The 15523-nt window shown below is 51.3% G+C and overlaps 1 protein-coding gene across 17 annotated transcripts in view; it reads left to right on the top strand.

Moving 5' to 3' along the window:
* The window catches only part of MICAL2 (microtubule associated monooxygenase, calponin and LIM domain containing 2), a 214925-nt gene that overhangs the window by 20162 nt on the left and 179240 nt on the right, over nucleotides 1-15523 (top strand). For all 17 annotated transcript variants that reach the window (XR_010946137.1, XM_067749868.1, XM_067749866.1 and 14 more), the window contains exon 2: nucleotides 8179-8249. The gene's annotated coding sequence lies outside the window, so the exon portion shown is untranslated. The remainder of the gene's footprint in view (nucleotides 1-8178; nucleotides 8250-15523) is intronic.

Here is a 15523-nt window from a genome sequence, read left to right as displayed (position 1 = left end):
CAGGATGGACTGTAATCCAGACTTATCAAACTCTAGTGTTGTTTCTTAAGTGGAAGAATTTTCCACTTGGTTCAGGTTATTGAAAAAGTACCTGCAACATCCCGGGAATATGAAGTCCAGTGAGACAGGGACTCTGCCATGAGGAGCTTATGCACCACAGCCTCCTTTTGACCCGTGCCCTCTTCTCCCTCCTGGGAACCTTGAATGCCAGGGGGGCAGTGGTGATACTTCAGTGCATATGGCAGTGTTCAGATTCCCAGTGTCCTGGAGCTCGACCTAGAATCTGGGTCTGGCAGGTCAGCACAGCAGCACAGGCTGGGAGTTGACAAAAACATCTGCTCCTCCATCTGGGTTCTAAGGCTGCTGTGGGGAGGGAGGGGTTATTGGGCCTTTATAATCATGGGTTTTGATTCCCTCTGTGATTGTGTGACCAAAGGAGCAGTCAGAGGAGCATCTCTGGAGTGTGGGTGAGAAAGATCTCGGGTAGAACGGCCACCAACGTAACAGCTTAGGTGCCCATAACCCTGTCTCTCTTCCTCCAGCCTGGCCAATGTCTGCTGCCTCTCTCTGCCTGCCTGCCTGGGTCATCCCTGCCTTCAGCTCTTTGCGTTGGTTTTCCCAGTCTCTAGTGCTTTCCATTTCTCCTTGGCCTGTCTCCATCCTCACCCTCCAAGGCTGAGATTCAGCCCTGCCTACTTCAGAAAGGTTTCCTAAACCCTCTCAGCCAAAACTCCCCCTCTTTTCTCCATATGCCTCCTTGGTGGAGAGCCAGCAGCCCCCAGTTCAGCATTTACATGTTACATAATGTGTTTTGAGCACCTGTCAAACAGCAGGCAGCAGAGCAGGGACTAGGACTTTGAAGTCTGATGGGCCTGGGTGTGTGTTCTAGCGCTGGTTCTTATGAGCTCTGTGGCTTTGGGTAGGTGCTTTGATTTCTCTGAGTCTCAGTTTCCTCATCTGAACTTGAGGATATGGTGCCTGTTTCACAGGGAAGTTGTAAGTATCTGGTGAGATAATCCACATAAAGCACTAAGCACACAGTTCCTGCCTCATAGTAAATGGCTAACATGTGGCAGCCTTTGTTACTCTTTGACACGTATCATCTTAGTTAATCCACACTCTAGTTTTATAAGGTAGACATCATCCCCCCAAGGTCTTAGTACGCACAAACAGTGAGGCTGGCATTCAAGCCCAAGTGCTGGCTGGCCCTGAGGCACTGTTCCTCCTGCTGCTGCCGCTGCTTCCCAAGTTCAGACCCCTAGTCCCTATGCTTTTTGGTATTCTTCACAGTTTTAGCCATGAAACTCAGCAAATGTTTATTGAATGATTTTTCCTGGCTGATTTTTTTGCAGTACGCGGGCCTCTCACTGTCGTGGCCTCTCCCGTTGCGGAGCACAGGCTCCGGACGCGCAGGCTCAGCAGCCATGGCTCACGGGCCCAGCCGCTCCGCGGCATGTGGGATCTTCGCAGACCAGGCCACGAACCCGTGTCCCCTGCCTCGGCAGGCGGACTCTCAACCACTGCGCCACCAGGGAAGCCCATTTCCTGGCTGATTTGATGGGAACCAGGAGCAGCAGGAGATGGGACCCCCTTGAGCACTCCATCCCCTTTCAGATGTCTAGCTGATCAGCTTGCCCATGGGTCGCTACTGCATACCACTCCAAGGCCAGGCAGTGCCAAGGAGCATGGTGCATCATTGCACCCAGCCAGGGAGGAGGGAAAGCAAATCGTGCCCTGAGGGCAAACCAGTCAGTTCCTTTTTTTTTTTTTTTTGTGGTACGAGGGCCTCTTATGGCCTCTCCCCTTGCAGAGCACAGGCTCCGGACGCGCAGGCTCAGCAGCCATGGCTCACAGGCCTAGCCGCTCCGCGGCATGTGGGATCTTCCCGGACCAGGGCACCAACCAGTTCCTTTTAATTAATGTATTTATTTTTAAATCGCAGAGAATAAGGCTATGAAAAGAATAAGAACACTAAGGGAAATACTTGCCTGGATAATCCCCCACGACTGGGGCAGGCGCTGCCTGAACCCAGCTGCTGGAAAGCAAACAAAAACCGTTAGCCTGCAGGGAGGCTCTGGGTAGCGTGTGCCATTGTGAAGTGTGCGTCCTGTGAGGGTCAGTGGGTGAGGCTCCTCTGGAATGGCTTACTGAGCTGTCCCACACCCACGGGTGCAGCCGGGGCCCTGACAACATTACTGTAGTCAGGATGCTTTTCACATCATCTCAGATCATGGTTTCCAGTTTTTCTCCAGAAAACGTTGGAAGCTGCTGCTTCCTTCTCCAGCTGAGTCTCCTCTGGTACCAGCCGATGTCTGTGTCTGCACAGTCCTCACCCCCACTGGTTTATGTCTGTGCAGACCTTGGCATTGAGCTCCCGGGCCCTGTGGAAGAAGACAGCTGTGTGTGCTGGTTGGCGTGCTCAACCCACAGCTGGAGGCGAGGAGGAGGGGGAGGCGGCCAGTGCGGTTTTTAAAAATTTATTTATTTTATTTTATTTTTGGCTGCGTCGGGTCTTGGTTGCTGTGCGCGGGCTTTCTCTAGTTGCAGTGAGCGGGGGCTGCTCTTCATTGCGGTGCGCAGGCTTCTCATTGCAGTGGCTTCTCTTGTTGCAGAGCACGGGCTCTAGGTGCGCGGGCTTCAGTAGCTGTGGTTTGCGGGCTTAGTTGCTCCGCGGCATGTGGGATCTTCCCCGACCAGGTCTCGAACCTGTGTCCCCTGCATCGGCAGGTGGGTTCTTAACCACTGCGCCACCAGGGAAGCCCAGCCAGCGTGTTCTGATTCTTTATTTTTGCTACCAGGCCAGGGTTTGGGTTTTTGCTTTGGCTTTTCTAAATCTCTTTAAAACACATCTGAAGGTGGAGCTTCTTTCCCTGGAGGGAACTAAGAGGGTGCCGTTAGAAGGCCTGGAGGAACAGGAACAGATTCTCTCTGGGTGCTGGCCCAGGAGGTGGCAAGAACATGATACAAAGTAAAGATAATATTGTTCAGCCCATGCTGTGTGTCAGGCACTGTAGTTGTACCTGCTGAGTCAGAATCTCTTGAGAAGAGTGACTGAGAAAAAACCAAAAACACCCCCCGTCCCCCCCCCCAAAATAAAGAAACTCTGCATGGGATTCTGACAGGCATATCCTGTGTAAAACCCACGGATACATGCCATCTTGTTAACATCACACCGGAGCTCTTGGAGATTGAAATAACTCATGTTCAGAGAAGGAAACATCCAAGATGCTGCCTGTCCTGTCAGTGCCTGGGATGCTGTCTCTGGGTGGGGTGGGGGCCGGTTGTAGATGGGGGGCTGCGGCACAGCCCACCTCCCTTGAGTGGCAGCAGATGTGCCTGGGCGTAGAGGAGGCCTCAGGCTCAGGGATCAGAGTGTGCTGGGGAGGCGGCATGACAAGTGCACCAGGCAGCAGGCACTAGCAGCGTGACCTCAGCCAGTTAGTTGCTGAGCTCTCTGAGCCTCAGTCTCCTCACCTGGAAAGTGGGTTGGAGAAGCATCCAGCTCCTAGGGCTGTGCTGAAGGTTAGATGACATCGTACCAGTGAAAGGGTCATTTAAGTGCTCAGACAAGATAATTCCTCTTCCCTCACCTGCCCTCTAAATAGAGTTGTTTCAAGGAGCTGCCCAGATGTTTTTCTGTACCACAGTGAAGCCAGTGGAAATCAACTGTCTCCTTATTTCTCTCCTTGCCTTTTCCTATTGCTCATGGCCAGGGGGACCCATATCTGAGGCTGGCTTCCCAGCCCAGGCCCGCAGGACTGGGCTATGTACTTTTTTTGGTTCCAGCATCTTCCTCTCCCAGGAAGGGCATTGGTCCAAGGGCTGTGAGTGGCTCCTCTCACCTCAGTTTGTGGAGATGCCTTGCTGCCGTGTTTGCTTTTCCCTGGCTTCCTGGGTCTCACTGAGAGTGTGCAGCGGGCTTTTCTTCCTGGGTGGGATTTAGTGATGATAAAGCAGCCAGTTGTTGACTGCTGCTGTTAGTGGGGACTCTTTGGGTTTCAAGTGATAGGAACCCAACTTGAATGAGCTTAAGCAAAAATGGGATGCCTCGGGGGCTTCCCTGGTGGCGCAGTGGTTGCGAGTCCGCCTGCCGATGCAGGGGACACGATGCCCTGGTCTGGGAAGATCCCACATGCCGCGGAGCGGCTGGGCCCGTGAGCCATGGCCACTAAGCCTGCACGTCCGGAGCCTGTGCTCCGCAATGGGAGAGGCCACAACAGTGAGAGGCCCGCGTACCCCCCAACAAAAAAAAAAAAAAAAAAAAGGATACTTTGGAAGGTTCTAGGGGAGGTACAGAGACTCAAAGGAGGCACTGCAGAATCCAGCCCCAGAAAGAGAACACCCAGAAAGGTGACCTCCAGCATCCCTGGACCAGCATCCCCTATCTAGTCCATGGATACAGGCAGCTCCCAGCTGACCCCACACAGCCCTGTACCTGACCCAAGAGGATCAGGCCTTCCCCAGGAGTTTTCAGATTGGAACTTGGCCCAGCTTGGAGCACATGCACACCCTTTGTACCTAAGAATGTGGCCGAGGAGGAAGGATACTCTGATGAACCTATCTTGAGTCCCATGCCTACCTTTTAGGCTGGTGAGTGAAGGATGGGGTGGAATCTGTTATTGGAACAAAGGGAGAAGGATGCTCGTAATATTAATAATTAAGCAGAAGGTGAATATTTTTAATTTTAAAAAAGGAATTTTATTTATTTTTTGGCTGTATTGGGTCTTTCTTGCTGCACGTGGGCTTTCTCTAGTTGCAGTGAGCAGAGGCTACTCTTCGTTGCGGTACACGGGCTTCTCATTGCGGTGGCTTCTCTTGTTGCAGAGCATGGGCTCTAGGCACGCAGGCTTCAGTAGTTGTGGCACGCGGGCTCAGTAGTTGTGGCTCGCGGGCTCTAGAGCGCAGGCTCAGTAGTTGTGGTGCACAGGCTTAGTTGCTCCGTGGCATGTGGGATCCTCCCGGACCAGGGCTCGAACCCGTGTCTCCTGCATTGGCAGGTGGATTCTTAATCACTGTGCCACCAGGGAAGTCCTCTGGAGATGAATTTTTATTGAGTGCTTACTTTGAAGTAAAAATTATTCTAAGCTCTTTACTTACAGGCCTCTTTTAATCTTTACAATCAATCCTATTTTATACATGAGGAAGCTGTGGCACAGACAGTTTAAGCAATTTGCCTAAGGTCACATAGCTAGCTAGTAGGAGAGCAGGGATTGAACCCAAGCAGATTACTCCCAGTGTGCTCCTAACCGCCCACTCTGATGCAGACGATACAGCAGATGCCATCTCCCAGCACTTACTCTAAACTAAACACCGGGCTGTCCTTTACAGCATTATCTCATTTCATCTTCAGAACAGCCTTGTGGACTAACATTATCCCCATTTTTAGATAAGAAACAGGCTCACAGAGATTATGTGACTTGCCTGGGGCCACCTGACTAATTTAAAGTGACAGAGCCCAGACAGGAACCCAGGTACGCCTGATTCTGGGGCCTGTGCTGGTGAACACTTTGCTGGGTAGCCTTTGTATTCAGACATTCCTCTTGCTCTCTCAGGTGCTCCCCTGGCAATCGGGATGAAGAGCGGTCCTGGCTCAGCATCTGAGCCTTCATCCTCTGTGCCGAGGGCTGGGCGTGGAGAGCTCTGCTTGGCACACACTGCTGAGGGGCTGGCTTTGTGGTTCTGAGCTGGATTTGGTGTGTCTCACACTAACTCATGCCTAACGCTTCATGAACAAGCCCTCAGTGCATCTAAGCTCTGGATTTCTTCATTCCACCATTCAACAAATACTGATGGAGTGCCTAGTGGGTGCCAGGCCCTGTTCCAAGGGCTTGGGGTTCCTCAGTGAGTCTCTGACTCTATGGAAGTAGGAAGGCCCCCAGAGTTCCTCTCACCTCCCTCGGGATCCATGAGGTCACTCAAGCTCACAGGAAACCTTTCCTGCACCACCTAAGTCAGGCCTACAGGGACCTGGAGACCTCATACGTCTTTGCTTGGGATTGGCATGATGGCAAATCTGAGAGCAGAGATTGTTTCCTCATTCCGATTGACGACAAAGGGCAGCGTGTCAGGGAGCAAGCGTGGGCATGGACCCCCCGGCCAGCTCCGCTGTGAGTCCCAGGCTGCTGTGGTCAGTATGGATTGAGCCTGGGCCGTGCCTCAGTTCTGCTCTCTGTGACGTGGCTGTACTGCCTGCCTCACTGGGTTGCTGGGAGGATTATCTGGGATAGCACATGCTAACCACCTGTCGTAATGCCTGCATGCGGGTTAATCCCTCTCCCTCCTTTTAACAATAGGCTAGCTTCGTGGGTATCTCTAAAAGTCAGGGCCTGTGGATGGGGGCAGTTAGAAGGGGTCCTTGGTGAGGATATCACCAATTAGTTCAAGCTCCTCATTTTGCAGTTGAGGAAACTGAGGCCCCTCGAGGGGAAGGAAGGTGCTTGGCCTTAGGACCTTCTGGTTTAGTGGAGTTAAAGGGAGCTTGAAGCATGTTTGGCTGTAGGTCAGATGGAGGGTACAGGTTGGCCCTTGGAGTGGCTGGATCGCAACGTGTGCGCAGGCCTATGTGGGAATTTGACTGGTGGTTAGCCCTTGTAGACTGGTCCCGAGATGCCCACCTCCATCCAACTATGCAACAGCCCAGGCAGAACCTCAGAGAGCCCCTGTTCCCTACTGTTGGTCTCAGTAACATCCCAGGGTTGGTAGGGGCTTCCATTCCTGACATCTCGGTAGCAGGGGCGGCCCCTGGTTCTCATACCTGGCTAGACCGATAGTGGAATTCTACACCAGAATGTCCAGCTCCCCGACCCACTGCACCCAGAAGCTTCCCTTGAAAAGCAGGGAGGCAGATGGGTGGAGACCTCCTGACTCTCTGACTTCTGGCTCAAGGCAGCAACACAGAGCCTCTAGCTCAGGCTGGTAGAATGTGGCCAAGGCAGGCCAGCCTGTTGGTCAGCTGCCGCAGGCTGGAGAGGTGTGGCTTGATAATGATGATGGGGATGGAGATGACTGCAGCTTCCGCCCAGGTGGCTGCCGTGGGGCGTGCGGGCCAATCGCAGCGGTGCTGGGACACCTCTCACCTCAGCGTGGTGGGAGAGACCGTGAGCACTGAGTCAGCCAGGCCCGGGCTTGAGTCCTGCCACTCCCTGGGGCCTTGACAAGTGCCTTCTGCCCTCTAAGCCCCTACTCCTGTCTGTGAGGAGCCACTGAGACAAAGCATGTCTGGTCGCTAACAGTGCTCGTTCCATGCATGGCCAGTGCTCAGTAAATAGTTGCTTTTCTCCCATTAATAGTCTGAGGATTCTGAACAGTGAGTCCCAACTCCTGGGCTCTAAATGCAGCCTTCTGTGTACTAGAGAGAATACGTACGTGTTTCTGTGGGCAATAGCCCTGCCACCTTGCCGAGCAAAGTGAGCGCAAGTCCACGGAGTATGGCGATTGCCTCTTGGCGATCTCAAATCTTACATGTCTTTTTCTTTTTCTTTTGTTTTCTTACATGTCTTAAGTTTTGTCCTTTTGAGGCCACCTTTTAGAAAATTGGAATTGTGAAAGTAAATCCTTAAAATTTTTGTAACTCTAGGCTCCATTTTCCAAACAGGTGTAGAAGCATTTTCTGCAAAAGAAGTGGGATGTAACCAGATCACTAGGGTGGTCATTGGAAACCAAAATCATAATTTGTTTAGGAAACTCAGCCATAATCAGATAGTCCACGCTTATGACTTCCTAATTTATTCAGCATTTTGGACCTTTCCACCTTGGAAATATGACAAATTTTACATTGGTGACTTGTTACCAAGTTTTTACACCAGCTTGATTTTACTTTCCTCATGTCCTAAGCTTAGAAATTCTGGCATTTTTAATTTTTACTGGAGCAACGAATGAAGCGTTCTTTTCCATATCCATCTCACTTTCTCTGCAAGCCTTTGTGTAGAGGTGTGATAAGCCTTAGGGTACCCAGCCAGTGGCAGACAAAGGAATGTGTTTACGCGTCTCATAATTCCTTTCTTCACATGAAACACTTGGAGCACGAAGAGACATTCTCTGTCCATTTCCTCTTGTTGGGTAAAGTGTTACTACGGGACAAAGTGCACAGCATGTGGAACCTCTTGGTGGGGAGAAGAGAGGCGGCGGTAATGTAAGATAATCTACCTGACATTCCTTGTTGGGCTCTTGTTTTTAAAGGAATATGGCAACCTGTGCATGGCTTGTCCTGGGAGGAGCTGACTTCAGTCATTGTGATGCCTAAGAATCAAGTAAGTAAGTCACAGTGGTGGATCTCTTTTCTGCCATTGAATCGCTCCTGGGGGGCTGGCTTCAGGCTTTGGAAAGGATAGGGGTGCTTGCACTCTTCCTTCAAGCCCGAGTGAATGTGACCCCTATGAAGAAACAGTGGCTGACGAAAGCCCTCTGTCTTTGCCTACCACCTCCAAGGCCGCACAGCCCTCCCACGCTGTCAGAGAAGGGAGTGTGGCAGGGATTGAGACTGAGATGTGTTTGGGGACATGAAAGACCTGTGTGACTCAGTGGGCTTTGAGTGGATGGAATCTCTGTCCCTCTTCCTCTCAGCTGTCCTGATTCCACTCCCAGCTCTGATGCTGTTTCCGTCTCCTGCTGGCCCAGGTCTGTGCCAAGACAGGAATCTGGCCAGGTAGCTTCTTCAGGGAGTGGCTTCCAAGCATGGTAGACCGTTTGTCCTAGAGTTGCAAATATGATCACAGCATCTTCCTCTGCTTGGGTTCCATTGTAAGCAGAGCAAACCTGTTTGTGTCTTTCCATAAATTCAGCAGGGGCATGGAGGCGTAGGGTCTGGAAGACTCCGTGTAGGTGAAAAATCAATGACTTGTATGGCATCATCACCCTCATGAACTATGTAAGAGCCTTCCCACTGCTCTCCTGGCCCTACTCTGTCCTCTTCAATGCTGCCAGAGACCTTCCTCAAAGACATGTCTGCCTGTCACTCTCCCACTGGCCTTCAAGGGCCCCCTCCGGTGACTTTCTAGACCATTTGTCCAAGAGTTGAAAATTTCCTCTCCTTTCCACCCCAGCTCCACTCCCACAACTCCTGGAACAGATCTCCACATCCAGGACACGTGTTCCCTCTGAGAAGCTTCCCTCACTCTCCCAGCAAAGTTGGGGCCTCCTCCTCTCCACTCCCCTAGCGCTTTGTTCAGATCTCAGGTGTGTCACTGGCTGAGTCGAGTTTTGTCCACTCGTCCGTCTCCCCCACCAGCTGTGGAAGCCTGGAAGGCAAGGATCCGTCTTCCAGCCTCCCTGTCTGAGCCGGGCAGCACCAGGGCTGGGCACATGGCAGGGGAGCAACAGTGTTTGTTGGCTCAAGGAGTTCAAGCCCTGAGGTTTCTTCAGGGCTTTATGGCTCACGAAGTCCTATCTTCTGTCTCATGCGGGCCTCGTACCTGGGGAGGGGTAGTCAAGTCATCCCCATTTATTTTACAGACATGGAGGCTGAGGTCTGAGCTCTCAGACTATAGGCTGTTAAGGTCCAAGACCCACATCTCCTGTGAACCAGGCTAGTTCTAGTTCTGGTTTCTATAACCAAATTTTATAATTAGAGAGAACCCAAGAGGTTATTTAGAGCAAACCCCTCATTACCTGATAGGGAAACTGAGGCCTGGCCTGAGGATATTTTCTCAAGGTTGCATGACCCACTGCTGTCCAGTGGAGATTTGGAAGGCAGGGCCTAGATTTCCAGTCTAACTTTCTTTCCACACCCCTTCTCTCCTCCTCTGCCTCCCTTCTGTATACAGCCGTCAGAGTCCATTTGGGGACCATCTGTCTGCATTTACAGGAGGGTGAAGAACTTACAGAATGCCCTGAGTCAGAGGGAAGGTAGAATAAAACTGACCCTGCCTCAGGAGCTTCCCTGGAGGTGTGAGACCAGGGGTGGGTGGTGGGTGGGGGCTGCAGAGCCCAGTGGAGGGGGGAAGGAGGGGAGGGTGAGGCTAGGGCAGGGAACAGGCCCCAGAGGAAGGGCAGCCGGCAGGCATGGCTGGGGATTCAGAGGCTGGCCTCGTGGGCACTGAGGATCCCCGGTGGAGGGAGGCTGGAGAGGGTGAGGAGTCCGTGTTGAGATGCTGAGCAGCAGCGTGAGAAAGGGGTTGGCGGGATCTAGGGGAAAGCTGCTTTCGTAGTTCTGGTTCTTAGTGTCTGGGCAAAGAGGTCCTGATCAGCCAGCCTGCTGGGGCCTGAAAATCCCTCCCGTTTCCCGGAGAAACACAGAAAGTGGAGTGCGTGCATAGAGGAGGGTTGAACGATAGACAATTCCATCATTGTCTGAAATGTGTATGGGGAGGGAAGTGTGTGCATTGCTGGCCGGCTCACCTCTATTGTGCTCAAATGAATTTTGTTTTGTTTCTGATTGACCACACTTCCAGATGGTCTTTTCCCCCATCTCAATCTTAGGGCTCTCCTGAAACATTCATTCCGTCCAGACATGATACAGGACCAGGTTGGTCGTGCTTTTTCCAGTTTCACCCTGCCTCTTCTTGCAACTTCCTAGACACACAGACTGGGATCCTGGTACTGACTGCAGGCTCTATCTCCACTGGCAGGTTGAAACATACACTTTGCCCAAATTACAGAGAATGTGCATTTTGCCAAATAGGTACCTTGACCTTGAGTTGTTTTCCAACACATGACCAGGTTATAAACTTCTGCAGGGAAAGTGTGCAGTGTCACATCATTATTGTTTACTCCTTTGGCTTACGTTACACTCTACATTTCATCAAGATCAGTTCATCTTCATAATAAGTAAATCTTCATTTACTCCCATTTCACAGATGAGGAGTTTGACTTAGGCTGTGACCTGCCCAGCGTTAATGTAGCTGTCTATGGGCTGAGCTGGGCCACAGCCCAGGCCTCCTGTTTATAAATTCTCTCATCTTTATACCCTACTAAGCTTCACCCATATGCAAATTTCTGAAGGGCCCAGGACATAAGAGGAGCTCAATAAATATTTGTTGAATGAGTGAACTTTGGCTATTTTTTTCCTTTTTTTGGGGGGGTGGGGTGGGGTCACTCTTACCCATGAATGGATCCTTTTTGGCAGCAAAGGGAACACTACCCTGTGAAGTATTTGAATTTCTTTCCACAATAAGGAACTAGTGAGTTCTCTTCTCACCCAGCCTCACCTCCGGGAACTGGGTCACGCACACTGAATAATTAATTCCTTGAGTCTTTAACTCCTGATGCTGAGGTGATCTGACCAACATTGGTCTTGAAAGGTCCCTGGCAGAGACAGATCCTATTGTTTGTCATCATACACCTTCAGATGACCCATCTCATTGCTCACAGGGAATACTCTTGGCCTAATCAGGTCAGACTTCCAGCAGCTTAATTCAGTTCCCTCCTGCCACTCATCCCCATCAATCTCCCCTAGAGCAAAGGAGAGAGATCTTTGTGGGTTATCTTAGGTATTTAGGGTTCTGTAGGGACAGGAAGGCCCACCTCTCCTTTCTCACTCCCCCTCTGAACTCCTTAAGATTTTGTGGCAAGGGCTGGAGAAAGAGCAGCAGACCATGTCAGGTTGGGAAGGGATGCATGGGGCTGGGGAGGCAGTTATCAAAATACCTGCTGGGCCTGCTCTTTCCCTGAGTGATACTTGGGTCATGTTGCTTAGAGTCTGCAGGGGATCCAGCTGGCCTCGTTAGAGCAACCTAATTAGATCTCGAGGTCAGCAGAGTAGAGTGGAAAAAAGAGTAGGCTGAGGTGAAAAGACCCACGATCTGGTGCTGGTTGTTCACAGCTCATCGGCATGGCATGGCCATGGGCCAGTTGCAGAATTTCACCTGCCCTCAGATTTCTTATTAAGGAAGTAAGGGAGGCACAGAGGGTTGTGGCATCTTAAAGGGGCCTCCTAGACTCCCAGTGCCCACTCTGCCTGTCCTCGTGATCAGCACCGTCTTCTCCTCCAGGTCGCCACCTCCTCTGCTTGCTTCTGTAGGCATTTTCTCCTGGACTTTGTAGCGTTGCCTCTCCCCTGCCCCACCCCTAGATATGCCAGAGTGCAGATAAAAACTGCCTGTTGCTGCCGTAGTCTCCTGCCAAGCAGCCTGGAAAAAAAAAGTCTAATGATTTGAAAGTGCATTGGGGACCTAGGAGGTACAGGTTGGTATAGGAGGGGAGTGGGATTAACCTGTGAGTGGAAAGAAACCAGCCCAGGTTCTTAGGGGTTGTTGGGATATCCAAGATCTTCATGTCCTGAGGTGCCTGGACTCTGTCCAGTTGTTTGACCAAAGGATACTAGATATGTTCTTAAACACATGGCCCCAAGTTTACCATCTTCTTCCCTGGCCAGGCTCTGTGGCCAGTGGTGACCAGGCACTCTGGAGCAATAATGATTGTGGTGTTGGTGGAAAGCTGCTCAGGGGGAGCTAAGAGATGTCTCAGACAAACAACTAACACACAAAGGGCAAGGGTTGAGGAGGGTGGATCTGTCTCTAAGACTCATGATCTTGGGGCGTGAAAGCTGGAAAGAGCCTACAGATCATCTGATTTATTTCTCCAGTTTTATGGGTAAAGAAACCAAAGCCCAGAGACGTGACTTAACCAGACGCGTAAAGCAAGCTAGAGGTGGAACCCGAGATGCAAGCCAGGTCTCCTGATTCCCAGCCTTGGAATCACAAACCTGATACAAAGTGGCTATTTCCCCAGTGCCATATTGCCTCCTCTCCGTGGGTTCAGCCACTGCCCTTTCCACTCCTCTCCTTGACCCTGGGCTTGATTGTCCAAGGTGTTATCAGGGCCCACAATAACCTCCTTGTTTATCGAGGCCTAATAAAACCTGGGTGTGACATCACCACGAGGTTGAGGCTTCTCTCACATGTGGGCTGTTTGACTTGTACTCAGGGATTTAACACTGTTGGGTCAGCAGTATTCTGTTTTATGGTGTGGCTTGGGGTGAAAGATTAATGCAAGACAGGAAATGAAGGATCTGATGGCCCAGCCTCAGCAATAGTGGACTCTCGTGGGTTTATCATTCAGACAGAAATCAGCTTTGTTGCTAATCATGCCTCTTTCTGAGACTCTGGAGCTGAGGGCATGAATCAAGTGCAGCCTGCACCATCCCTTGCTCTGAGAGGGGGCGCTTTGGGTTAGAGGCTGTCCGCCCCATCGCTGTGTTGCTGGCACGTAAACCAGAACAGAAGCCATTGATTTTTTTCTCGAGGGCTCCATTTGGCTCAGCACTTCCTGCTGAGCTCAAGGAAATGTATCGTGAGCTCTTTCCATTGAGCAGGCGCTGGGTTTACATATTTTACCTTGTTTTTCCTCCCTGCGGCCCTCTGAGAGGTGAGCATGGCTGTTTGTTATATCGAGGAGAAAATGGGCAGATCCAGGTTAAATAACTAGCCCACGTCCCACAGGGGCCAGGGCTCAGATGCAGGGGGTCCAATCTTAAAGCCTTTCCTCGCTCCACATTTCACACGGCCTCTTTTTGCATGGAGAAGGGAGAGCTGGGCCAAGTGGGCCGGGCATTGACTGAGGCATCAAGCATTTATGATGGGACTTCTGAGTGCCGGGCTCTGGCTTGGTTGTGGGGATGCAAAGGTGAGTAAGACTTGGTCCCTTTATTCCCAGGAGTTCATGGCCTGACCTGGTGGCAGGACAGATGTGTATAGAGTCACAGCCACTGCTCTAAGCAGTGTCATAATGAGTCACACACCAAGTGCTCTGAAAGCACTGAGAAGAGAGCAACGCGCAGGGAAACTGGCACCAAGCAAGTGCTCTGGGACTTGGGTATTGAGGGGTAAGTAGGAGATTGCCAGGCAGAGAAGGAGGCAGAGAGTTTTCCAAGTGAAAGATGTGGCGGTATGAAGGCTTGATTCGGTACTTGGAAGTGAGGAGTCATGGGCATATTTTCTCAGCTGACGTAGAAGGAGTGGAACTTTCAGTTGGGAGATAAGCTGGGGGAGGAGGGGTTTGGGACCAGACCGTTAAGGGCTTTGTAAAACACTTGCTAATTATGTGAGAGTCGTTGAAAGAAACATCAGACCAGCAGAGATTCTCCAGATATGAATTCTCCAGGCGTCTGAAGTACCTTTCCCTGTAGAAATGTTTGTGGGACTTGTGTTCAGACAGTTTGTGTCCATTTTCTACATTTTGTGTCTCCCGAACCAGTGGAGGTGTTTATTGATGGCGCTAGGGCATTGGGGTGGGATGGGCCACACTGACAGTTCATATTTAAAATGTCTCAGATTCCTCTTGCCAAATAAGCTGATAGCAGACACCCTTGTGGGTTCATGTGCAGCCTGTCTCTCCAGGGATTGTTTTGCATTCCAGACAAAGCCACACAGTAATTCTGCAGCAGCTGGGGGTGTGGGGTGAGAAGGCTACTTAAAGATCAGCGAAAATATATTGCTGTTTTTAAGGACAATATTTACAAGGCAAAAGTATCTAGGAAGTGATCATTTGCCCTGAGGGTGAGCCAGAATCTTTTAAAAATCCCAACCCTTTAGAGTGAGAAGGGTCTTGGGGAAGAGAGCGAGCCTTTCAGGAACTCGTGCCTCTCTCCTCTCTAATGAACTCCTTGCCGAGGTCTGCCCCAGGAAACCTATTCTGGAAGCAGAACTTTGAGCCTGACGTACCCTTCACGGAGGGGAGGGGAGCAAACACCCGGAGAGCGATCTGGAGTCCAGGTCTTCCTGGTCTCGTATCACAGTCCATCTTTTGTGGCCCCCTGGGTTTCGTTTCTTTACAAGGAAAGAGGAAATCCTTTCTGGGATGGTGGCTGCTTTAGTGAATGTGTTTTTCAGAACATAAGCCCAAACACCTAGAGAAGTGTCCAGCGCCTTCATTCAGCCAACCCAAATGTCTTACATCGGGATGGCAGGAAACTGTCTCCCGAACCTTGACAGAAAATTCACTGGCTCAGTCACATCTTCTGTGGTCCTCCCTGGGGCTGCTCTCTGTTGGGGTGTGGGTCAGGGAGGGGCGTTTTGACCCACCGAGTGAGGAATGGCCAAGGCAGTCGCTGGTCCTGGAGTGCTTGTCTCAGCATCTCTGAGCTCACAGGAACGTGGCCTTTGAGTGTCACCTGGAGAGCCAGGTGTCCCTCCCCTCACAGCTCTGTGGCCCCCCTCACACAGGCTCACATCACCCTCCAGGTCAGCCTTTGTTGTTGGTAACAGCTGTTACCAACCTGTCAAGCTAATCATCTCAGAAGTGGGGTCAGCAGCTGAGTGTACCTTAGGGACTGGTTCTGCCCTAATCAGAGAGGCCTTTCTGTATTTACTGTCTGAAACCTTGCATGGTTTTAAAGAGCTTTTGTGAAAACAGTTCATAGGAGACTTCAGTTCCTCTGCATAGTAAGGATGTGGCCCAGTCTTTCTCTCCCCCTTCTGCTCAGACACCTGAACCAGCCCCCTGGTAACGGCACATTTGACGTGGGCACAGAGCCCCTTGGGCGGGTCCGGTGAAGGGAAGACAGCATTGCTCAGGGCTGTCTCGCCCTGTCAGTCTCTGGCCTGCTCACCCCGCAGAGGCTGCATCTGAGAACCATTAAGCTGTGTTC

Source organism: Pseudorca crassidens, chromosome 9 (genome assembly GCF_039906515.1).
Source record: "Pseudorca crassidens isolate mPseCra1 chromosome 9, mPseCra1.hap1, whole genome shotgun sequence".
Classification (NCBI taxonomy): Eukaryota; Metazoa; Chordata; class Mammalia; order Artiodactyla; family Delphinidae; genus Pseudorca; species Pseudorca crassidens.
This window is presented reverse-complemented; position numbering and strand designations above follow the sequence as displayed.